Genomic DNA, 27,397 nt, shown 5'->3' on the forward strand with positions numbered 1-27,397 from the left:
AGCCACAGTATTTATATAGCTAGTCCAGTTCAGTTTCTGGTCAAGGGTAACCCCCAGGATGTTGATATTCAGGGATTCATGATGGTAATGCCATTGAACATCAAGGGGCAATAGTTGGATTCTCTCTTGTTGGAATTGGTCATCGCCTGGCACTTATGTGGCATGAATATTACTTGCCACTTGTCAGCCCAAGCATGGATATTGTCCAGGTCTTGCTGCATTTGGGCATGGACTGCTTCAGTACCTGAGGAGTCGCAAATTGTGCTGAAAATTGTGCAATCATCAGTGAACATCCCCAATTCTGACCTTATGATGGAAGGAAGGTCATTGATGAAGCAGCTGAAGATGGTTGAGCCTAGGACACTAACCTGAGGAACACCTGCAGTGATGTCCTGGAGCTGAGATGAATGACCTCCAACAACCACAACCATCTTCCTTTGTGCTAGGTATGACTCCAACCAGCGGAGAGTTTTTCCCGATTCCCATTGACTCCAGTTTTGCTCAGGCTCCTTGATGCCACATTCGGTCAAATGCTGCCTTGATGTCAAGGGTAGACACTCTCACCTCACCTCGGGAGTTCAGCTCTTTTGTCTATGTTTGAACCAAGGCTGTATTGAGGTCAGGAGTTGAGTGGCCCTGGTGGAACCCAAACTGGGCATCAGTGAGCAGGTTATTGCTAAGCAAGTGCCGCTTGATAGCACTGTTGATGGCCCCTTCCATTACTTTACTAATAATCAAGAGTAGACTAATTAGCCAGGTTGGATTTGTCCTGCTTCTTGTGTACAGGATATACTTGGATAATTTTCCACATAGCCAGGTAGATGCCAGTGTTGTAGTTGTACTGGAACAGCTTGGCTATGGGTGCAGCAAGTTCTGGAGCACAAGTCTTCAGTACTAATGCCGGAATATTGTCAGGGCCCATAGCCTTTGCTCTATCCAGTGCCTTCAGCCATTTCTTGCTATCACGTGGAGTGAATTGAATTGGTTGAAGACTGGCATCTGTGACGTTGGGGAACTCTGGAGAAGGCCGAGATGGATCATCCACTCAGCACTTCTGGCTGAAGATTGTTGTGAATGGTTCAGCCTCATCTTTTACACCGATGTGCTAGGCTCCCCCATTATTGAGGATAGGGATATTTGTGGAGCCATCTCCTCCAATGAATTGTTTAATTGTCCACCACCATTCATGACTGGGTGTGACAGGGCTGCAGAGCGTAGGTCTGATTTGTTGGTTGTGGGATTGCTTAGCTCTGTCTATCACTTGCTGCTTATGCTGTTTGGCACTCAAGTAGTTCTGTTTTATAGCTTCACCAGGTTGACACCTCACTTTTAAGTATGCCTAGTGCTGCTCTTGGCATGCCCTCCTGCACTCTTCATTGAACCAGGGTTAATCCCCTGGCTTGATGGTAATGGTAGGTATGCCGGGTCATGAGGTTACAGATTGAGTACAATTCTGCTGCTGGATGCTGGAGTCTTGAGTTTTTAGATCTGGTCAAAATCTATCCTATTTAACATGGTGGTAGTGCCACATAACATGATGGAGGGTATCCTTAATGTGAACGTGGGACTTCATCTCCACAATGACTGTGCGGTGGTCACTCCTCATGGACAGATGCATCTGTGGCAGGCAGGTTGGTGAGGATGAGCTCAAGTATGTTTTTCCCTCTTGTTGGTTCCCTCACCACCTGCTGCAGACACAGTCTAGCAGCTATGTAATTTAGGGCTCGGCCTAGTAAGGTAGCAAATACTAGTAAGGTAGATAAAGGGGAGCCAGTAGATTTAGTTTACTTGGATTTCCAAAAGGCAATCAATAAGGTGCCACACAACTTTAATAGGTAAGTTAAGTGCACATGGAGTTGGAGGTTATCTATTAGAATGGATAGAAGGTTGTTTAACAGACAGGAAGCAGAGAGTGAGTGTAAGTGGGAATTTTCAAGTTGGCAGGAGTGAATAGTGGAATGCCACTAGGATCATTCTGGGGCCTCAGCTATTTATAATCTATATTAATGACTTAGATGAAGAGACAGTGAGTAATGTATTTAAGTTTGCTGATGATACAAAGCTGGGTGGAAAGGTGAGCTGTGGGGAGGATACAGAGATGCTGTAAAGAGATATAGACAGGTTAAGTAAATGGGCAACAAGTTGGCAGATGGATTATAATGTAGGGAAGTGCAACGTTATTCATCTTGGTCAAACGAGTCGAAGAGCTGAATATTTTTTAAAAGGTGAGAAAGTTCTAAGTCTTGATGTTCAAAGAGACTTTGGTGTGCTCATACAAGGAATGCAAAAAGTTAGTAAACAGTACAACAAGCAATTTGGAAGGCAAATGGCTTGTTGGCCTTTATTGCAAGAGGATTGAAGTACAGGAATAAAGAAGTCTTGATAAAATTGTACAGGGTTTTGGTGAGACCACTTCTGGAGAACTGTGTGCAGTTTTTGTCTCCACATTTAAGATAAATTTCCATTAGAGGTGGTACAGTGAAGATTCCCTGGGATGAAAGTGTTGTCCTTTGATGAGAGGCTGAGTAAGAGCTGGAGTTTAGAAGAATGAGAGGCGATTTCATTGAAAAGTACAAGATTCTGAAGGGGCTTGATAGGGTAGATGCTGAGAGACTTTCTGCTGGTTGGGGTATCTAAAACACAGGGACACAGTCTCAGGATAAGGGACCAATCATTTAGGACTGAGATGAGGAGAAATTACTTCACTCAAAGCTTTGTGTAAGCTTACGTGATAGGAGTCTGAGTTTTTATGCTAGCAGTTGAGCTTCCACTGCAGCGCTCATGCTTTTGATGGAAGCTACTGGTGCTGCAATGGAAGCTGAGGCATCACTCATCAGATGCTGCATTATGGTTGGGCCCACAGGTGTGCCGAGGGGGTTGGCCACCATTTTCATGCTGGAAATGATGGACTCTAAGCTCTGCACAAAGCCCTGTACCAAGTTGGTGCCAGGCTCCTCCAAGATCTTTGGCATTGACTGCAGGCTTCCTGTAGGATTTCCAAAGCACCAGCATTTTGCTGTGCATATCCATCAGCCTTCTTTTACAGGCTGGCCCATCGAAGTCTTCATCAGAGTCCTTTGTAGCAGAAGCTGTGTGTAACCTAAACCTCTGGCAAGCTGACACCTCTATCCTTGCCAATGCCTGGCTGCAGGGCATATGCTCAGTGTCTCATTGCACCCAGATCCCACCTCTGTGCTAACTTCTAAGATAACACAGTGCCAATATTTAAGCTGAAGGCTGAGAACGTGAAATAGCTGATGGCATTTCTTCATCATCACTCTCTTCTTGCTGTTCCTCCATTACCTGGCCAGCTTGTAGTTCTTGGCTCTTTGAATGGATAAAGGTACAAGAATAAGGCCGTGATGGAGATGGGAGGAGCTGAATTGGAAAACATATAGCTTAGCGCTTATCGCTTTGTTTAATAATAAGTAACGAGGGGTTGGCAAGGATATTTCTCCCTCAAGGTGGGAATTTTTTTTAGGAATTATGTTTTTGTTAGTGTGTAGAAATTATGTATTCCTGTACAAGGTTATGAGCTAATGTTAAGACAATCCAATGTTAAGGTAAAAAAGAATCATGGGAAACTATGTCAAGCTTCAAAACGTATTGAACAAGCTCAAATTCCATAGTAGATGTGACTCCATTGCATTCATTGTCAAAAAAGCAGGATGCCTTAAGCTAGAACTGAGGAAATTAGATGACCACAAATGTGGCAAAACAGGACATTAGTCAATGTTTAACATTGGGAATTGGGAATTGTCAGGGAAGAGAGTACATACAATCATTATCAGGCAACTGCTGTACACATGAACACTATCTGATTGATCAAGAAATATATGAATGTATGATGAGATGTACTAGTACAATTCTGATTGAATGCCTCAAGAGGTTCAATTGGATGACAGCCAACATGAAAAGAGACCAGTTGATCACATCTAATGCCACAGAGAGGTAGTAGAAAATGGAAGATAAGAAAATAAAAAGCAAGACCAAAAACTGCAAGGGAAGAATACGCTCTACCATCCAGAACTAATACAGGAAGTATGTAACCCACATTAGAATGTAAATCGCAGCTTGAGTTTATTGTACTTGCAAGCTTGTTCTAATTTTGTCTTAATAAAATAGCTTCACAACTGAAATTTCTCTGTCACATCCAATCCTGTACCAGTTAGGGGGCCTGAGTTTAGTGAGGTTGGTAGGATATGACATTTGAAGATGGATTCACTGATCTTGATCACTCATGTGAGGTCTTAAAACTTCTGGGCCTTGGTTCCTGGTATTGACCACAATGGTTATCTGCCCCCACTGCCTTTTAACTGTAGGTGTGGATGGACCCCTGCACATATATGGCATTTATTCTCTTTTCCACCCCTCCATCAAGACCTCATATGTGGTATCAGAAAATCTGGGTGTGTAATCTCTCTCATGTTCAGCCATTCTTCTCTCCAGATCAAATTCAGTTCCCAAAATAACACAAAGCACTTGCTCCAGCCACAACATAGCTTCCCTTTAAGAGACGTCAGCTAGGTTTTAATATTGCTTGCAAGCATCGATTTTGGCCTTTTGGTACAGCCGATCTACAGTGCAGTTAGTAGTATCTGCATGCAGAAATCATGTAAATGAATAGGCAGAGTGAAGGTGGCACCCTGTCTGTATAATGTTTAATGGACACAGGTTAATTGTGCATTGTAATCCCTCTCCCTGTTTTTTGAGGGTAATCCAATTTTGCACACCCTCCCCCCACCTCCCCCAAGGGTATCTTCCAATTAGCTCCTGTTTGGGTGCAGATTTAGGAGGAAGTGTAAACTCACAATGAAGCAAGTAGTATTCCAATTTAATGTAATATTTCTGAAATGCATGAATTTTAAGTAAGGTTAAATTAATTTTTTGAGCGAGTTAAGTGGTAATAGAAACATTGCAAGTGTTTACTAAAAACTAATAAGTTGAAAAAAATGGTGTGTGTACATGTAACTTACAATTATTAAGCCATTTTTTGGTTCCAGAAACATTGGCAAAATATCTACTACAAGCAAAATCTAACAAGTATTTCCTTGGCTTTGTCACTAGCCACTCCATGACCCATTTTCACAAAGATAAATATAGAAAACATCATATTCTATAGGCTACTTCTATATTGGCTACTTCAATCGGTGATTGGGATAATATTACCAAATTTCTTCAAAGCTGGGGATCTGATGTGACATATGAACCAACTACAACTGTGACTTCATGTTAGCTAGGTCAGAAACTTAGTCCAGAGATTAAATATATCACTATTGAGCGATGATAAAAACAAAAAGAGCTGGAAAAGCTTAGCAGACCTGGCAGCACCTATGGAGAGAGCAAGAGTTAACATTTTGAGTCCAATATGACTCTTATTTGGAACTGAATAGAGATGCTGTTGATAAAGGGGTGGGGGGTGTCGGGTGGGACAAATGGAAGGTCAGGATTAGGTTAGAGGCTGGGGAAGATTTTATACCAAAGACGTCATGGGACAAAAGGCAAAGGGAGTGGTAATGGTAGTAGTAAGAAATAATGCATTGGTCCAGAGTAAGTGCTAATAGCAGAATAAAGATCAGCTCTGTCTGAAAGCAAATGCATGATAACAAGATCCAAACTTGGCACTTGGGGAAAATAAAAAATCAAAATGGAGGACGGAGTTCATGGTCTGTTCCAGTGAAGCACAACACAAGCTGGAGGAACAACACCTCATCTTCTGATTAGGCACTTTACAGCCTTCAGGACTCAACATTGAGTTCAACTACTTCAGATCATGAACTCTGTCCCCCATTTTGATTTCTTATTTTTCCCAAGTGCTGGTGTGTACCTTGTTTTCTTATACTTGCTTTCAGACAGAGCTGACCTTTATTTTGCTATTAACACTTGCTCTGGGCCAATGCTTTGTTTCTTTATTACTACCATTTCCACCCCTTTGCTTTTTGTTCCATGACATCTTTGGTATATAATCCCCCTTGAGCAATCTTGACCTTCCCTTTTGTTCCACCTGATCCTGCTCCTCCCTCTATCAGCAGTAAAAAACCCATCATATTTCTACCTCTCTTCAGTTCTGAAGAAGAGTCATCTTGGACTTTCTTTCTCTCTCCATGGACGCTGCCAGACCTGTTGAGTTTTTCTAACACTTTCTGATTTAATTTCAGCTCTCCAGCAATCATAACATTTTCCTTTTGCTTTTATCTCAGTACTAAGTGATATTGTGTGAATAATTCTACTGAATACTGTATCATATTGCCCTCTGATTAGACACGAGTCTTGGGCATCACAACTCATGTCCTTCAATGTGAAATTAGCAAATAAAATTTACCTATGCAAGAGCTCTTCTCGATGACACGATCATTGAATGGCATGGCTCAGAAGGCTATTTGGCCTATCAAGCCTGTCTTGCTCTTTGAAATAGCTACCCAGTTAGATTCACTTCCTCACCCATTGTCCTGCAGATGTGTCCTCTTCATGGATTAATCCAATTCCCACGTGAAAGTTATTATTGAAGCTGCTTCTATCACCCTTTCAGGTAGTGCATTCAAGATCATAACTCACTGTGTAAATCTGATTTTTCCTTATGTTACCCCTGTGTCCTCTGATATACAAGCTTCCTACCACTGAGAATAATTACCCTATCAAAACCCTTCACGGTTTTGAACACCAATATAAAATCTACCCTTTATCTTCTCTGCTCTAAGGTGAACAACCCCAGTTTCTTTAATCTCATCACATAAATGGAGTCTTTCATTTCGGGTACCATTCTAGTAAATCTGTCTGCACCCACAATGAGGCTTTGACAAACGTTTGCAAAGCTCAGTTTACACAATTGACCACAATATTCAGTCAGGGCTTAATCAGCTATTTATAAATATTTAGCTTGTGTGCTTTACACCTCTTCTTACAAAGTCAAAGATCCGTATACCTTTTTTCAGAACCTTCTCACTTGTCCTGTCACCTTCAAAGACATGTGTACTTACACCTCCAGGTGTAAGTCTCTCTGTTCCTGCAACTCTTTAAAAATAGTACTATTTTGTACAAATTGCCTTTTCTCATTCTTCCTACCAAAATGTATCACTTTACACTTCTCTGTGTTATATTTTATCAGCCATGCGTCCACTCAGTTCACTAGTCTATCTGGGCTGAATTTTCGCTACCAAGACAGGTAGCTCAAATTGGATAATTTCCCAACTTGGCAAACCTGCCTCAGTTTAAAGGGACCCATCACACCCAATTTTTGCTCTGGGGAGATGGGGGCAAGATAGAGTTAGGCCAGCCAACCCTGGGAGCAGATCACAGGTGGTCACAGGATCAGGTAAGGGCCGAGGGATGCTGGTTAGAAGGCCTGCCTTGGTTCTCTAGGACTTGATCCCAATTGCTTTAGAAGCTGTTCAGCTCTCTAGCCCACACCCCTCCTACTCTTCATCCCCACCACTCCCCATGCCCCCTCCAAGCCAACCCATGCCACTCTATGTCCTACATGCCCAGTCCATGCCAGCTCTATGCCATCTCATACCACTATGCACCTCCATAGCCACTTGCCCAGTATCCACTATGGGCGTATCTCAGAAGACATGTGGTGATGAGAAAAATAAACTTCTAACAATCTAATGGAGCTCTCATTTGTACACACTTGATACTGAAAAGAGTCCCATTCATGAAACCTATTCATAGATTTGAAATCCCTTCAAGTGACCAATCTATTATAAAAATAAAGTAAGATAATAACAAAACAAAGATAGCTAATCCTTTGAAAGCCCCTTTAAACTGTCAATCAAAATGTGAACTTAGCACCCCCCGCTGAGATTAGTGCTTTTGTAGTTTTTGCAACTTAACCAACCATTCATAGTGACCTATAATAACAACTCTTGCAAAATGTCAACAAAGAACTCTACTGCAACTTCCGGAACAAATGGCAATGTATTTTTTCTAACCTACATCAGGAGGTCTGTCAATCAAAGCAGTCCAGTAGGGGGTATTTTTTAAACTCTAACTGACAGTTTAAGCATTTTTTGTCTAGAGGGCTGGAGATTAAGAAATTTCAGATCATGACACTTTAAACAGAGTTTATACACCCTTCACAAGCATTTACATCTACTTCATAAATTTGTGACTCCCACATTGCGAATTATGGCCCTTGGAACTCAGCACTAATTTCAAATAGCCTTGCTGCGTTTAGGTTTCTTTCCTTTGTGATTCAAGCTCTGCCCTTTTTGCTCTGCCACCAAAAGTGGGATCTGTTGAAAATGGGGCTGGGACTTCCACAACTGGGTCATGCCCACCATTTTTAAAGGCCCTTGGAGCCAAACCTTTGTGAAAATTGATGTTCTCCTAAGCTTTGTTACTATCCTCTTCATTGTTAGCTATGTTTCTGAGTTTGTATCATCTGTAAATGTGGAAATTATTCCATGATTACCCAAGTCCAGGTCATTAATATATTTCAAAGAGCCATTTCATACTTTCCTCCAGCCTGAAAGGAACAATGTTAATCACTAATCTCTGCTTTCTGTCTCTTAGCCAATTTTAGCCCTTAGCCAAAGTGGAGTTGAGACCACAATCAGATCAGCCATGATCTTACTGAACTGCAGACCAGGCTTGAGGAGTTAAATGGCCTACTCCTGCTGCTAAGTCCTACACTTCTATGTTCCTATCAATGCAGCCACTGTCTCGTTAATCCCCTAGACTTCTTTTAGGGCATACTTCAATCAAATAATTTTTTGAAATCCAACATACACAACATCAAGCCCATTAATGTCATTGACCCTATCTGTTATTTCAAAGAAATCAACAAAGTTAGTCAAAGACAATTTGACTTTAACAGAAGCAAAATGCTGCCGGTGCTGAAAATCTCCAGTGAAAACAGAAAATGCTGGATATTCTCAGCAGGCCAGACAGCATCTGTGGTAACAGAGTTAACATTTCTGGTCAATGGTCTTTCAGCCTGATAAAGGTTAGAGACGTAATAGATTTCAGGCAAGCCCAGAGGAAAGGGGGGCACGGGGAAAGGACAAATGGAAGATCTGTAATAGGATTGATGGCAGGAGTGATTAAATGGCAAAAGAAATGATGGGATAAGGCAAAGAGGGAGGTAAAGGGACATGGAGAAACAAAAGATGGGTCTGGAGGATCTGTAAATGGCAAAAACAGAATCATTACCAGCAACCGCTGCCTGAAAAAAACTGAGTATGATCTAAAATTGTTGAACTCAATGTTGAGTCCGGAGGGTTGTAAAGTGCCTAATCAAAATGTGAAGTGGTACTTCTTGAGTTCATTAGAACAGTGTAGGAGGCCAAGGATACTGATGACAACAGCAATAAATATGGGAGCTTATGTTTCAAATTTATTCACATGATATAACAAAATCTACCCATTAAAGTTATTGGTAGTGATAAACTTGTTAATTTGAGAATGTGTTTTAAATTCATTGAAACATGAAATCAGATTTGTCAATTCCACAACACTGAAGTTTCATGATGATGGAAGATCCTTCCAGAATCTCTGGTGTTTTTTTTATGTTTTCTCTTCATTCTCGGGATGAGGATGTCACTGGCCAGACCAGCATATGTCGCTCATCACTAGCTTCCCTGGGAAGATGTCGTGGACCTTCCTCTTAAACCACTGAGTGGCTTGTTGGGCCAATTCAGAAGGAAGTTAAGAATCAACAATGGTATATAACATTTAAGTCCCTTAAATTGATAACTGCCTTGGCTGTTACCTGTCCATCATAAGTAGATTTTATTACAGTTCTAATGTAGGAGAATATTTAGGAAAACAACAGGATGGAGAGGGAAAATGTCTGGCAAACATCTAGTTAATATACAAATGCTGCCCATAATTAATGGATCAGTGGACAGAAAGATGTGAATAACAGGGGTTATGAATCCAGAGCTGGCAGGGAAACTTTCCTTTTATTAGGCTTAAAAAACCCTTTAGATCATAATATACCTTCTGCACCAAATATCAAGTGATACACTTACCTCTGACTGCAACATCTGGTAGTCATTGGAAACGCATTTGGTAAAACGCGGAGGCTCCCAGAAAGCAATTCCCTCATCGTCGAGGACACAATTTCTCAAGATTATTCCTGAGGACATCAAAACATTTAGTTGTAGCATTCTTCAATGTCATTATACAGAGAAATTACAATTAGCGTTGTTCTCCTACAAATGATTCATTTATTTGTAGGTTGAGCCTACATTTAAACAGAGATGGAATTTGCAATAATGTATTAAAAGCTTGTAAAAGAACAATGAGAATCATCATTTTTATCTGATAAAGTCAAAATAACATACTCCTAATTATTGATCTGAGCCCCAGTATTTTTCTTCCTTGGTAACAATCCAAGAGAAATTCATCTCATTAGTTGAAATAAATAGCAGGTCTCCTTAGTTGAGATGCAATTTGACTGGCTGTCCAAAACAATTTTCCTGTAGCGCAATCGCCTGTGATTAATACTAAGGATCCCATGACTTGTACACTCTGGCTGAGTGTCTCCTTCTTTCTCTTCCTACTCAGAATCAACTGTGCCAGCCTTTTCTCTTACCCTTCACTGCTTCCCAATCAGGAAATATAGTCCCTTGACAGCCCATGATTCAGGCAGCAATGTTTCCTGCTCTCACAGTATCTTCTGCCTCAAGAACTCTGTTTTGCTGTTGCCCACCCAACCCACCTGTATACTAAAGGCATTGCTTTTCTGTTTGGAAAATTCATAACAATTTGCTGCCACCATTTTTAATCTGTGTGACAGTGACAACCGTCAATGTTCTATATGGAGATTAGGAATCCCCTCCCAATATACTGACCATATGCAAAACTACCTATGGATATTATCTGGTGCCCAAAGACCCATTTGGTAGAAATGGAACAAAGATCCATTTAAATTGTGGCTACTCATCTCAATGAAGGCAATGGCCCTGGTATTCATGAGGAGGTAGGGATGGTGTGCAGTAGCTGGAGGGTTGTGAAAATCAGAGAGACCAGGGAATATGCAGGTCCTCCTTCATTTAACTTTAATTAATTTTAATTATAATTTTCTTCTTCCATTTCCAGCATAAAAATTGCCTGGATTGACAGGCTGACAGTCCGGTGGGAAAACCAGCGGTTGAACATCATAGCCAGGGATCATTGTGAATGGTTTCTGACAATTGGGAGAGAGAGATTGGTGATTAGGGGTGCCTTGGTGGATACTCAGTGGGGGTAGCAGTAGTCATCAATCACCGCACTAAAGGCAGGCCACAATCAACAGTAAGGAACCCATCTTTGTGGGAAAGGAAAGACTCCTCCTCCTCTGGACCCACAAGGAGTGCCATGAAAAGGGGCTAACCTTCTGAAGCCAGCAGCTATTCACTGCTGGGTTTCCTAAGACCTGGGGAACTCAGTTGTCAGACATTCATTTTCAATCGGTTTCTCAATTGCACTCTGGGAGCCTGATTTAAATGTGCTAACAAAGTGTCCTACCTCTCCAAGATGGGACATATGCATACCATGCTAATCATCGTGAATAAAGAACAGTGGGAGGCACCTATGTAGTATTCTAGGGACGTATTCATTGATTTTTAAGTTTTTTCCACATACCAATCCCACTTCTGGGCATTATGGGGGTGGGGGAGAGGTGGAAAGAGGGGTTAATATTGAGATCAATGTATTTCAAAAGGCATCGGAAAGTTCCTGACTTCCCCATCCCTTAATTCCAACAGTGTACTTGTTCAGATCTTCCAATTTTTTAAAGTGATGATTAGATGCCCTCCTAAAAAGGAAGAGCAGGGCATACTCCCAGCTAATCCCTGCTAGAAATAATTACCTGCAGCACTTGGTGGGCAGCTGACGATCGCGGACTCTCCTGCTGGTGTCTTTGTCCACACCACAGAATTGTAATTTTCTTCCTGACAATACTCATGAGGTTCTGAAGCAGAAATTATGCCTCGGTTAAGATAGATGAATAGTTTAAGCAAACACTTCTTTCACTCCTCCATACCATTTGGCAATGGAAAAAAAACTGTAGTGTCTGACTCTTAAATCCTGCATACATCAACTTGACTTAGCTCTTTTGAAGGTGTACTCTGCCGTCTGACAAAATGCCATTTCAGCAGCCCCTTTTTTCCAAACTGTGCAGAATTATCTGTCACCGTTGGAAGCTATGTCCTTGGAAACAAGGATAGAACTTTAACTCAGGCTGTGACATATGGTGGTTATGCACTTGAACTATAACTCATTGACAGGATTGGAATTAAGACATAGTAGTTGAAGAACTGCAGCTAAAGTTTTGTACATTACATCTATGTGCCTATGTTAAATTCCCTAACATAATACAGGGTCCATGACTACTGAGTTACTGAGATCAGTGAGCGTGCATATTCTTCCATGACATAAATACTTTGCAATGCCTAGAAATGTAATAGACAACACATTGAAATTCATGTTAAGTACAGGTTGACATTACTTCGACGAGCTTTGCAAGTGACCGAGTCATTCCCAACAGCAGTGCATTTGCAGATAATCTGTATGGGGAGATTTTCTTCCCGTCAGGGAGGTGGGTTGGGTGGGAGCGGGTGCGGGCGTGTGCCGCCCGCGATCGGCTCCACACCGTCATTTTACGTGGGCGGGCCAATTAACTAGTGTGACACGCACCTGGAAGCGCTCCCTGTGCAGGCAGGGGTGGGGGGGGGGGGAGGATTTCCTGAGTTGGGCCCTGCGCTCTTTTGCGCATGCAGGCGAAAGAGCGCAGAATTCTCAGGGAGATTTCGTTTAAGTTCAAAAAAATTTAATAAAGGAAAAAAAAACGAAGACATGTCCCCTCATGTGAAACTGTCACATGAGCAGGGAAATGTCTGTTAATGTTATTAAAAATTTTTACAAGACTTTGAAAGCCTTCAGGAAACCTCGTCCCTCCCGTGGATGAGGTTCCATGATAAGTGCGAAGGCCGCCTGGGCTCTTGGCCTGCTCGCCAACCTTAAGGTTGGACAGGCAGCTTGGTTTATTGATTTAATTGATAGTTAACTGGCCTTAACAGGTCTTTAACAGTTCGGCAGAGTCGGCTGCGTACCCACCGAACTGAAAATCTGAATGACGTGCGGTGATGTTGGGACACACGCCCATCACTGCACAGTGATTTAAAATCTCCTATGGGCAGAATTTTATGGCCCTGTCATGGCTGGGATGGGGCGGTGAGCTGTTCAAAAGTCCATTGATTTCGGCGACAGTGTACACTCCCAACGGCACAAAATTCCACAGTGTGAACAACCAAAGTAATTGTGCATAATGGAATTGTGAGTGGAACAGAGCCATAGACCCTCAGGGTGCAATGGTGAGGTATTATATAATGTGAGAAAAAGAATTCCCCTTCAAAGTGAATACAACGAGTTAAGTAATGCTTACCGCTCTGCCCTGCAAAATTTTTAAGTAATTGATCTAAATTGTTCTCTGTAGTGTCTGAAGTATTTTTATCCTTTCCTCCTCTGCAGAGGACTAGCCAGAAAATGACCCATCCATCAAATTTTTATTAATGATGGATGATTTCTGCAGCAGCAGATCAGGATTTAATTTACTGCCGGCCAGCTGCTTTCTGCTGGAATCATAAGACCACAGCTGCCTGAAAATCTGGGGCTGGATTTTATGGGCCACCCTCGGGCGGGAAAACCAGTGGCTAGACCAGTAAAACAGGGTGCCTTGCCATTCCTGGTGCACCCGCCGCATACCCACCTCCCATCCTCGCCGCGATTGTATGAGTGGCAGGGAAGGCACCAGATGGGGCCCCCCGCACTCATGCCCCAATTGAGGTGAACCACCGCCAAGGTTTCCTTTAACAATAGTTGTCTAAGTCTCATGTCCAACTGAGACAGAGACCAAGAGAAAGAGGTCATAGAGGAAGGTTAGCTAACAAATGTAGAAATACCGAAGAGTATCCACTGGAACCAGCCAATCTCATCGTGGAAAGTTAAGGGCCTGATAATTGAATCGTGCCCAAATTAGGGCGCTATCTCAGTGAAACGCACACTGAACATGGCTGATAATGTTGGAGGAAGAAGCGTGAAAGATTTGTTCAACTTAAGTGCTGGATAGTGGCCATCTCCAAGAAGGGCATTAAGTGGCATTACCGCTTTCCAGTCCTTTACCATCAGCATTTTGGGACTCACCAATGGCTAGAAACTCAACTGGGCCAGGCACTAAAATGCTGTTGCTACAAGAGCTGGTCAGAGCCTATTCTGCAGTCTATGGTAAGAGTTTTAGACTATGCACAGCCTGATCTGCCTTTACTGTGGATGCCGGGTCACAGAAAGGACATGGAAGAATATAATTCCGAATTAGGCGACTCAGTGAAATTCGGGGAACAGTTTGTCCTGCTGTCGATATATTGAACAGAATAAGGCAGCATTACACCGTTTCATATGTTGATAACTTTCATTCCTTTACCTCTGACCTTCAGTGGCCACAAAAGCATTCTTGTTACAATATGTACTGCAGAGCTATGAGACAGCTGCTGATGAGTTCAAGGCATTCAAAGGAATTTCAGAGCCTTATTTTTCACTTCTAACCAAGTATAAATTGCTTTTTAATCTGAACACATAATCCCTCCTACCCTGACCTTGATGCTTGCTTTTTTATTGTAATTATCCTTGTCACTCCTTCCTGTGATTTTCTATTTTTTAATAAAAAAAACCTTGACAACCATTTGGAAACTGTGGTCATGGAAACGCTATCTATTGGTTGCTAAGTAACAGAGCAGATGGTTAATTTGAGTGTAATCCTCGACAATTTGATAATTGTGTCTCACTGCAGTAACTGTCAGCAACTGCTTATGATGATGAGTTAAACATCAGAGTCCCTTGGGGCGGAATTTTTCATTCCGGATTCGAAGTGCAGTGGTGGGCAGATTTCATGGCGCGTTTCCCGGCTGGGCGGAAGTTTATTAATTATGCATCAGCGAGTAGCTCTCTGAATCACATGGCGTGGCAGGCAGTGTTTCGTCCACTCAGCTGTTACCTATTGGGGTTGAAGGTCCGGGCGCCATGCTTAAACGCCACCTGAACACACACATTACTCTCAGCATGCCAGCTGTGTGCAAGAAACTTCTTGATATGGCTCCACTGAAGAAAAAAGTCCGCAATGGCTCCCTTGAGCCCCTTATTCACCAGCACCAGAATGTCGTCTCCCCCAGGAATGGCTCCAGAGGGCCCAACAGACTCAGCCTGGGAGGAAGTTGCAAGGGAGGTCAAACACCCGACTGAGAAAGGTCATTTAGTGCAAGAAGAGGATGAGTGATCTCATCCGCTTCACCAGACTAAGTCAATCTTCAGCTCACTCTAATCTCACACTCTCATAATGGCATCATGCACTCAAACGCTTACACTGCTCAGGGATCTCACACAATATCAGCGGGGGAGACATCAGCACTGATTGTCTCATGGACACTTGAACATCACCAGCACCAGTTGGGGGGAGAGGTGGTGATGTCGTGGTATTGTCACTGGACTGCTATTCCAGAGACCCAGGATAATTCTCTAGGGACCTGGGTTTGAATCCCACCATGGCAGATGGTGAAATTTGAATTTAATAAAACAAAATCTGGAATTGAAAGTCTGACGATGAGCGTGTAATCATTGCCGATTGTTGTAAAAACCCATCTGGTTCACTAAGGCCCTTTAGGGAAGGAAATCTGCCATCTATAGCTGGTCTGGCCTGCGTGTAACTCCAGACCCACAGCAATGTGGTTGGCTCTTAAAAAATGCTCCCTGAACAAGGGCAACTAGGGATGGGCAATAAATGCTGGCCTAGACCGCAATGCCCTCATCCCATGAACGAATTAAAAAAAACTCACCTATCATGCAACACAAAATCTATCCTCAGCCCTTACTGGGGAGGGATCAGCACACACAGCTGGCATGCATGCTTCCCAACCTCTCCTCCATCTCTTCCCATCATGTTTCATTCCATTTATTTCCACACAGGCCAAGCTCGCCCGCAACCAGAGGGTGATATCCCAGACGGGAAGAGGGACGGCAGAGCTGTCCCAGTCTGAGGAGGATGCTGCTGAGCTGGCAGACAAAGACAAAGATCCCTCCTGTGAGGCAGGTGAGATTGGCCTCTCCCAGCAAGCCAGTATGAATGAGCCCTCTATGAACTGATCGCACCCTGATAATCACTGCAAGTGACATGCAATGTTGTATTCTGCTTGCTTATGAACTAAATCTACCTTCTCTATCTTACAGGCACCAGTAGACCCAGACAGAACTCCAGATCAACCATAAGCCCCAGTCCCCAGGCCACCTCAGAGGACGGTGCTGGGATGCATCAGATGAAGTCCCATCACTGCGTTCACTTGCACCCTCCACCAGTGCAGGGGCACACATCGCAGTGGGTCATAGATCTAGATTAGGATTGGGGGTCACATTCTGGGGAACACCTCATTGACACATCTCCGCAGCACTTGGAGGCAGTGACAGCTAAGGGCTCGGGCACTCGGAGCACTGCTGGAGATCAGACACCCACTGAGTCTGAGTCAGATGATGAACCTCTGCAAGTGGCCATCTCTAACATTCTGAAGATGCAACAACAGGCGACAGAAAATCAGGTAGAGTTGCAAGAGGCAGACAACAGACTAGAGTGAAGGATAGAGTAGTCCATCTATGTTCTGTCTGATGCTGTGGCTCCAGCATGCGAGCACCTCGAGGTCTCCATGGGAAGGGTGGCAGCCGCCTTGGAGACCTTGTTCCAGCAGATCCTGCCGAATTTGTGCTCAGACCTGCATTCCTTCGCTATAGACATTGGAAGAGTCAGGCAGTGGCCCTCAGGCACTCATAGGCAGGAGCACCATAGCTGGATATCCCGGGGTCATCCATCCAGGTGACTCCGAGAGTGTCCAGCTGATCCCAATCCCCTCTGCCTGTGACCCCATCATCTCCAGCTGTACAGGCCAAGGAGGGTGCACCTGCTTTACAGCAGGAGATCAAAGTAGGCCAGGGTCTCCAGATCTCAGCCCTCTAGAGGACACCCACCAAAGTCACCAAAGACAACAAGGTTTAGCAGTCAGCAAGCTGCCTCCCCTTCTGCTGCGGATGTCGGGGTCCACCAATATGTAGGTTTAAAAAAATTAAGAAACTTTGACATCACTTCTGGGTCATAGATATTCAACCATATCATGCACCTTTGTTAATACTTTACTGTTCATGAGAATGTTCTTGCCATTTGAATGCTTTGTGCCTATGCATCTATGTGCCCTCTTGTTGCAAGGGTGAACCACGCTCTCACTCAGTGATCGCCTCCCTTTGTGAGCCTCCCATTCATGTTATGCGTAGCTGAGTCATGATAGTTACTCTACCCTTTTGTTATGTCAGTGAGATGTGTCCAACTCTTTATTGCAGGTGTTTGCAAAATACATTAGTAACCTCAGCTTCGTACAACACAACATGGAGTTAGATGTGCTTAATAGCCTTGGAGGATTAGCTGTAATTCTCTCTCAAAATGAGATGGCTGTCTTCTTTGATAGTGCCAAAGCACAAAAGCTGCAGTCATAATAGGATCCCCAATCATGCGCACATCTTAGTGCTCACTAAAAGTTTCTCATTAGGTGGTGAAGACTGCATCAAGGCCTTTGGTGCAGCATTTGCACTGTTGTGCCAACTGTCACTTGCCAGAGTGCGTGGATACAGGGTTCGCCACTGACCTTTCCAAAAATTAGGGCCTGGTGAATCATGAGAGTTGAAGACGCTAGTCCGAATACTGAACTTGCTTTCAATGTTACTGGTTGTAAGGGCCTTCCAGTGCACTGGCAGGGTACTAAAAGACAGAAGGAATGTGGCTGAGTTCCATTGTTTACACCTACTCCTCCTGGAATCTTGTGGCTATCAGTGTGGCATGGGCATATCTTCCACATCGTGCTTCTTCGATGGCATCCTCACGTGGAAGCTGACCCTCATCTCCCTCTTGAGGATCCTGCCCTTCCTGCTTTTCATCGTCTGAGGAGCTCTCAGCCTTCTCCATGCCTCCCTCTGGCAAGGGATCTCCGTTTGAAGCACCAGGTTGTGAAGGGTGTGACAGACCATGATTATGCAGGATACCCTGTGTGGAGAGTACTGTGGAGAGCCTCACCTGAGTGGTCCAAAGCGCATCTTCAGGATACCAATGGTCTGCTCAATGATGGATCGTGTTGAACTATACACTGCATTGTATCTCTCCTTCGAGGCACTCTGAGGACGATGCACTGGTGGTATGAGCCATCGTTTGAGCGGGTGCCCCTTATACCAAGCAGCCATCTCTGTAATCACTGAGGTCCTTTGAATATGTGAGGCACCTGCAAGTGACTCAGGTTGTCATAGTCATAGGAACTCCCAGAATACCTGGCACAAATGGGCATAATGTGCTTCTGACGATTGCACACCAGTTGAACGTTTAGGGAGTGGAAACCTTTCCTGTTAATGAACATCAGGGGCTGCTGCCATGGAGATCTCAAAGCCGCATGTGTGAAATCAATTGTACCCTGTACTAGGGAAGCCTGAGATAGCTGTAAACCCCAGAAATCTAGCAGCCTGTTTAGCTTCATCAAGTGTGAACTTCACATAATGATGAGCCTTACAGTAGAGGGAATCTGTCACCTCCATGATACATCTATGTGTTGAGGATTGTGAAATGAAACATAGGTCCACTGTGGATCCCTGGAATGATCCGCATGCAGAAAAATTGAGTGCAGCAGTGACTTTCAGGGCCACTGGCAGGGATTGTCCTCCCAGTCCATGGGGCAGTAGATCCTGCTGCAGAATGTGGCAGGTATGATCCACCAGCTCTCTTGACAAGTGCAGACGTGCGCGGCTTTGTCTGTCGCTCATCTCCAGGTAGGAAAGTCTTCTTCTGTAGACCCTCAGTTATGTGAGTCACCTCCATGGGATGGGTCTACCCTCCTTATCCTCTGGGTTTTGCTGGGTCTCCCCTGGACCAGGGACCTTAGGTGAGCACTCCTCTCGAAGCTGTGCAAGGTGTTGTGGGCCCTTCTCCTCAATCAGATCGCTGCCATTAAGAATGCAGCATTGAGCACAGGTTCCATTACTCAATCCTCCTTCTCCCTGTGAACTGATACATGCGACAGATTAATGAACACCGGGAAAATATAGTAGACCTCTCCCACTCACAAACAGAAAGCCATGGCCATGCCCTGGAGTTGCAGCTGCCCTACCAAGCCTTGTAGCTGAGGTGCAAACTCACAGATCTAGGTGGCTAAGATGCCAATCCTGATACTTGACATCTCAATCCCATTGAGGTTGGAAGAGGTTTCACTACATTCATGAAATGTGCCACTTTACCAAAGGCACCCCTGCAATCTCTGATCTGGTATACCGATTAAGCTCAACTTGCACTTCAGCAATGACTGGATGCCCTTTGGCCCATTATTCATGCCAATTCGAGAAAGCACATAACAGGCTTTCATTGATGATCTGGCAGATATGCAGTAGCTGTGCTTCCTTAACAGTTGCCTGCATTTTCCATTCTCACATAACTCTCAGTTAATGCTCAAATGGAGCAATTGTATTGTGAAATCAATGACTCCTGCAATATCTTGTAAGAGCACAACAAAAGGCAGTGGCTCCAATTGTACATTCTCAAGGAAGGATTCCTCTTTATCTCAACTCTGCCTCTACTTCAATGCTGTGACTTAAGCAGTTTGAGGGTGCCCCCTAAAAGGGCCCCTTATTCTAGCTGTAGGCTCCTCGGATGCTGCATCAGACCCCTCGCATGCAGATTTTCTTCCAGTTGCAATTTTAAGCTGCACAATAATTTTGGGGTTTCAAGATGGTGATGCGGCATTTTTACTTTGAGACCAGCTTCAGCCCGCCATGTGCCAGTGTTCGGATCCCTCCAATCTTCCTGGAACTTCATGATGTGCAGGTAGACCTCCCTCTGGTTATTGCCCAGCTTCCCCCAGAAACTCTAGATCCCATAGACTTTGTGGTGGACATTCCAGCGCTCCCTGCTAAACCCATCACTTTTCATGTCCGCATGCCCCATGGGGACCTCACCCCCCACCCCATTTTTGAGGCTGTGTGCACGGTCACATTCAGAGAAGAATGCCCCCAGGAGAGCTTCAAATACAACTCCCCCCCGCCATTACCTTTTCATTTACAGGCTGCAGATGCTTCCCCTAATCTTGACCATCCTACCTGCAGCCCAGTACCGAGCCAGACGAGCCCATCACCACGTACTGTAAGACCATGACCACACCCTGCACACCAAATTGTGCCTTATCCCAATTGAGCACACAGGCCTTGCCTTCTCTGGAGCGGGACTACGATGTGCATGCCATAAATAGCCCTGTAGCATGGCCCGCAAAGCCCCAGGACTGCTTTTAATCTCTCACCCTGACTATGAGTTGCACAAAGCTCCAAGAATTCCTTTAAACTCTCACCCTGACTATGAGGTCCATAAAGCCCCAGGGCGGCCTTTAATCTCTCACTCCAATCTCTTGGCCCCAGATCAGGGACAGTTCTGTCAATGAGCTCTCCTGTTCCTTCATGACTGATTACAACACAGTCTCCCTTCCCCCTCACCACCCCCCCCAACCATGAATCTCTGTGCAACCTGTCCCTCATGTGCAAGCCTTCCCCTCCCCCACATCCACGAGTCTCTCATGCAACCCATTCCTCTTGTGCCACACTAACACAACACCCTGCTCCTATTCCAGAGTCTGTGTGCATCTGCTCCCATTTATACAGTTCGATTCCCATCCACCCCTTTCTGTGTCTGTGTTCTAGTCTTCCATGTTAGAATCTAGCTTCCCCAACCTTGGTCTCCCCTCTGCCTGCCATCATCCTGATCCCTACCTCCTCTCCACCCAATGCCTCTCCAATCCCACCATATAACATTGAGCCCCACGTCTCTGTCATCCTTCCTCCACCAACATCACCCCCCTGCTCCCCCTACCGCAGGTCCCCCCCCCGTTTGCAATGCTTGAGATTCACAGCACACACTGAGTTCTGCCCTCCCAGAGTACGGGGGCACCCACCGTGAGCAGACCCACACCCCCAGCAGCGTGGTGTCACACTGGCGTTGCTGAGAAATGGAACAGCGCTGCTGCAGGGAGGCTTTGAATGTTGCACTCACCTCAAAGTCACAAGTGAAATGAGGGCAGACAGCTGCATGCCACTTATATCCAATCTTGATTCCAGTGAATAGCATGTTTAATGAGTATTCATGACACGGTATCGCATGCAAATGGCATTCCCGACATGGATCAGTGGGAAAACCGACTTGCCATCAGCCCACCATGAAAGTGGTGAGGGGAAAATTCTGATTTTTATTTCCTGCCTGCAGGGTTCCAACTTTTGGCCTCTCTCCAAATTTTCTGATTCCACCCACCACAAAACCCGCTGCTGGCAGGACCGGAAAATTCAGCCCTTGAATGTGTCAATACCTTGTGCTCCATTCATAGCTCTCTATTATTAATACATAATTATTTAGTTTCTTGCCTCTTCCTGACTCTGTCTCATTGCACAAAGGTTTCTAAGTGAAAGAGACTTAGGGTAAGCTACTTCCAAGTATCTCCTCCTGCCAATGCCTTTTTTAAAGCAACTGCTGGACAACCCAGGCTGACTCCCTCCCTTCCCCCTCTGTACTTCCTCTGCTGAAATAGACATATGGAAACACAGGACATTTATGACACCCGAGACCATTTAGGCCAGCTTTGCAAAAGCCACCCAAAACTAATCCTTCTGACTCCCATCTCCCCATAATCCTGTTCCTATCCTCGCATCAAATAATTATCTGCTTGATGTAATGCTCTTTGCCAAAATTTGTGCAGGAGACCAGTGGTGTAGTGGTAACATCACTAGTGTCAGAAGACCAGGCTATGCTCTGGGTGTATGGGTTCAAATCCTGCCATGGTAGTTGGTGGGATTTAAATTGGCTTAATAATTCTGGTTAGTTTCAATAATGATTGCCAAGAAATTACTATCAATTGTTATAAAAACCCATCTGGCCCACTATTTGCCCTTAACCACTCTGGCAAACATATGATTCCAGACCTGCAGCACATATGGTTGACTCTCAGCTGCCCTCTGAAATGGCCTAGAAAGCAACTCTGCTGATTAGCAACAATTACTGGCCTTGCCAGTGATGCTCATGTCCCATGGAAGGATAATTTTTTAAAAATTATTCCTATTACAAAACATTCCAAACTCAAACAGCTAACTCTGCAATCTGTGTAATGATATTTACATTGAATTTACAGCACAGAAACAAGACCATTCAGTCCATCAGATCTATATTGGTAATCGTGCTCCACAGAAACTCATCCCATCCTATTTCATCTCACTCGATTATCATATCTAGCTTCCTCTTAAATGCATCTATGCAATTCACCTCAATGAATTTCATATTCTCCCCATTCTCTGAGTAACAAAGTTTTTCCTGAATTTCTTATTGGATTTAACAGAGACTATCCTACAGTTATGACCACTAGTTTTGGACTCCCTTCAAGTGCAAAAATATTTTCAACATCTAACCTGTTGAACCCTTCAGAATTTTAAAAGCGCTCTGTCAGGTCACATCTCAGTCTTCTCATTTCAAGAATACAGAGTCCAGCCTGTGCAGAATGCCCTCATACAGTTGTAATTCTTGTTAACTGTCTTCTCATCCCCTTCTAACCCTTCATTTCTTGTTTTGAAAAGAATCTTGACTAAATCTCTTTTTATTTAGAAGCAATGCCTTCATGTCTCAATTTTCTCAAAGCTATAATTTCCCATCCTTAGTGCTATGCTGGTAAAACTTTGCTGCAGACCCTCAATAGATCACTATTTGTGGAATAGTAACAATGACCAAGAACTTCATAACACAGAAGGTTAAGGCACAAAAACATTTCTCAAATGCACCACCCTCATTAATTCTGGATTAGGTCACAGTCACAACCCAACATATTTACCTGGGCACTTTTTGTCATTGCACAACCTGTATTCCTCTTGAGGTCCATCACATTGCAGTCCTCCAAAAAATGGCCCAGAGCATACCCTCACTCGAAGCTGTGTCCCACCATCACAACTTTTGGTGCATGGTTCCCAATTGCTCCACTTTTGCCATTTTCCATCCACTGTAACACAAGAAGGCAATGTTGCAAATGGACTGCCATTTAAAGTCTCATTAATCATGAATGTATGAGGTGTGGAGTTCCAGCGCTCCTCCATATTCCATTCTTATGCAACATCTACTGATTGTAGCCTGCGCTGAGGTAGTTGTTTTCACTTTCATGTTTGTAATTTACATAATGCTATATGGAGAAACTCAGCATATTAGAGCAAGGGTGCTCACGTCGCAGCCAGGTAGCTACTGGTTAGAGTTCTAGGCCTTTCTGACAAGCAAATTCAACATCAGTTTTCAAACAGGGGAGATAAATATATTTTTTAAGTAATGAGAGCTTAATGATAGCAGTGCTGGTATATTGGACAAAAAGTGCAAGGTACTTCAGGAACTAGCCTACATGGAATTATTTGTTTGAAAGAAGCAAAGGGGTTCTGCTGCTTCGTTGGTATCACTGTTACCTTTTGTCAGCATTATCCTATATATCAAACAAAATGGGACTTGTGTTATTCAGCACTTGTTATCTATGGAGAAGATGGTGTAGACAGAGAATGGGCTTGTGGGTTGAGTTTAGAATAACATCAGACCATCACTTGAGCATCACCAAAGTAATGTTAAATGAGGGTGAATTCTCAACTGCAGCTACCCTGCAGCTAATCCAATTTCACCATTCACAGGAGATTAAATTGACTGTCAGATTGACTTCATATTTCTTCACAGTTAAAATGACACCCTGTCCTCAGTATGCTAAAACAGAGCGCTATAAATCAGAAAAATCTTTCTTATCAAACAAAGGGGGCAATCATATTATAATAAACATAGTGCAGGGTGCTCACTTCAATAATTCTGACAATAAACTATTGGCTGGAACAATCCTGCCAAAGCAGACATCATTTCACAAGTCAACGGTTGCTATGCAACATTACCAGCTTCATATTATTAACATCATCATTTTCGACAGGGCCCAGGTCACTTATATAATCAAAATGTTTTTAGACTCTGATGCACTATGCCACTGAGCAATGCTTTTGTAGTATCTAGAAAAATATAACTTAGAATCCTTGTACAAAAATGAGGCAAGCGGCTGTTCAGATAATGGACCCCTCAAATCGGCAGAACATAAATTTGCTGAGAAAGGGTTCAGCAATTTGGCTGGGATCTGAATATTTTGGATCCTTATCCTGTTGGTGAGTTTCCATTGAGGGTGGTTTGCAGTGCAACCTCTACAGGTAATGTTGCTAGTAGTAGGGAATTCTCATGCTGGGAAGTTCTTTTGGCTCCAATTTTCATTACACTAAGCTGACAGTATACCTGGATGAACTAAACTTACTGGTTCCTATATCAGCTGTGTGAAGCCACCTGGTAGTCCTGGTTCTGGGCCTGGACCCCTAAGAAAAATGGTTATCCAAGGGGAGATTAAAAAGGGGGCCAAGTATGTTCTTTCAAATCTTTTTCATGGACCAGGACACCTGGCTGAATGGAATCTGCCCAGCACCACATTGTTTGCTCCTCCTGCTCTGGTGGTGCCCAAGATGTGCCAATAGTGGAAAGGGCGCCTCCCAACTATATTCAAAGTGGAGGACATTGCCCCGAATGCTTTGACAGAGCCAGTGATGAAACATCCTGATGGGCACATGACAGGACTTACACTAGGGAAACAGTCCTCGGAGATTTGTGGCCTGGGTACTTTCTCAGTTGCATTAGGAACACAGTTTAGAGGTTAATAAAAGAATTTGCAAATTTGGATATGGGCTCACATTACATCCAGAAATGAAATCTGGAAGCTCATCCCTGCTAGTTAAGGCTCTCTATTTTTCAAATTATCTTGTTAGTTATCAATTGAACCATTCTTAAAAGAGCACAGACCGATGCCCTGAATGAATAAAACCTACCTGGACACTGTCTTGGAAAGCATGGTCTGTTTTCAGACCAGTAACCCTGGCATTCAGCTCCGCCAAAGGAAGGCCCATTGCACTCCCTTGTTCGCTGTTGCGTCCCATTTGAGCAGGTGGCAGAACACTGACTCCAGCTGGACCAATCATTCCAGTTCCCATCAACTTATTGGAAAAGAAAACAAATGAATATAAATATAACATCACATTTTTATGATTATAATGGGAATTGGCAAAGATGTTCCAGGGAAATTGCTTACTAGCAGAATGCAAAGGCTAAAATTATGAAGTTGGGAATATAAAACTAAGCTTGGTGGAACATTTTCAGCTAGAAAGTTATAGAATTATGATACAACTTACCAGAAAAGACCATTGAAGTGTACAACGTGAGGGAACTGAAGAAATAATTGCTTTTTTTCTGGAGATAAATCAGACTGGGATGTATGATGAGAGGACAAATAGGTAGACTCAATATGCTGGATTTTTGTGGAGTTGGGGAGACTCCGCAGGCCACTAAAAATGAGGGACAGGACCTGATGTGGAAGTAGCGCCCTACAGGTCCAATTTTTGCCCTAGAGGAAAGGGGGAGGGCCGTGATTCACACAGGTGGGAAATTCGAACTCAGCAGGGCCATATGAACTCAGTGCTGAATTCAAACAGACCCCATTTTGGCTGTTGCAGTGGCCTTAACATGAAGTGTGGGACTCGCAGATTGAAGGAGTAGATCCAAATGCTCTTGAAGGGGGATTAAGCACTGTACATATTTCATGATCTGAAATTTTTTTAATGCTCCACTTTTTAAACTTAAAAAAAAGGCTGTAGCTGTTAGTGAGAATTAAAAAGAAACACTCTACTGGACTGCTTTGATTAACAGACATAGGTTAGAGAAAAATATTAGCATCTGCTTATGCAGTGTCAAGAAAGTGTTTTGGTGGTTTTTCCCCGAGGGATATAATTGTGTTATTATGAATGCTTGGCTGAATTTCAAAAGCAACAATTTCAGCAAGGTGTTCTGAATTCACAGTTTTATTGACAGTTTAAAGACTTATTAAAGGATTATCATTCTTTAGTGTGGGTATGAATAGAAGTTTACTTTTATATGAGATGTTTTTGCAATTGGAAGCCTGTGACAAGTGGTGTACCGCAGGGATCGATACTAGGACCCTTGCTGTTTGTGCTGTATATTAATGATTTAGATGTGAATATAGGAGGTATAAGCACCTAATTTTGCAGATGACATGAAAATTGGTGGTGTTGTAAATAGTGAGGAGGAAAGCCTTAGATTACAGGACAATATAGATTGGCTGGTAAGATGGTCAGAGCAGTGGCAAATGGAATTTAATCTTGAGAAGTGTAGGGTGAAGCATTTTGGGAGGACTAACATGGCAAGGTAGGACCATAGGAAGTACAGAGGATCAGAGGGACCTTGGTGTACATTTCCATTGATCCCTGAAGGCAGCAGCATAGGTAGATAAGGTGGTTATGAAGGCATACGGGATACTTGTCTTTATTAGCCAAGGCACAGAATATAAGAGCAGGGAGGCTATGATGGAGCTGTATAAAATTCTAGTTAGGCCACAGCTCAAGTACTGTGTGCAGTCCTGGTTGCCACATTATAGGAAGGATGTGACTGCATAAGAGAGGGTGCAGAGCAGATTCACCAGGATGTTGCCTGGGCTGGAGCGTTTCAGTTATGACGAGAGGCTGGATAGGCTAAGGTTGTTTTCCTTGGAGCAGAGAAGACTGGGGGGGGTGAGGGGGGGATGGGGGGAAGCGGGGGTGGGGAGGGTAGGGAACCTGATAGAGGCATACAAAATTATGAGGGCACAGACAGGGTGGATAGGGAGAAACATTTCCCCTTAGTGGAGGTGTCAATAATCAGGGGACATAGATTTAAGGTAAGGGGCAGGAGGTTTTGAGAGGATTTGAGGAAAATATTTTTCATCCAGAGGGTGGCTGAAATCTGGAACACACTGCCTGAGGTGGGAACCCTCACAACATTTAAGATGTTTTTAGATGAGCACTTGAAATGCCATAGCATACAGGGCTACTGGCCAAGTGCTGGAAAATGGGATTAGAATAGATAGTTGCCTGATGGCTGGCACGGACATGATGGGCCAAAGGGCCAGTTTATGTGCTGTACAACTTTATGACTTTATAAGATTTACCACTTGAGGCGATTTAAAAGCTTTGATTGGATTTCATCACTGCAGCCTTTTTCAGTATCAAGTGTGTAGGAGTGAGAGCTATATTAGATTGCTAGAAGTTTATTTTGTTTTCACCTCCATATGGCTCCTGATGTTTGTCCATTGTGGTTACTGAGTGAGCGGCTCTAGAAGGTGCATAGAGGATATGAAAGGCAATCAAGGTGGATGGGGGGCATGAGTTAGCATTGAGTTGGCACTGAGTGTATGAGGGCCCATGTGAGTAGGTAGGTGGGTAAAGGGGTGTGAAA

Source organism: Carcharodon carcharias, chromosome 6 (assembly GCF_017639515.1).
Source record: "Carcharodon carcharias isolate sCarCar2 chromosome 6, sCarCar2.pri, whole genome shotgun sequence".
Lineage (NCBI taxonomy): Eukaryota > Metazoa > Chordata > Chondrichthyes > Lamniformes > Lamnidae > Carcharodon > Carcharodon carcharias.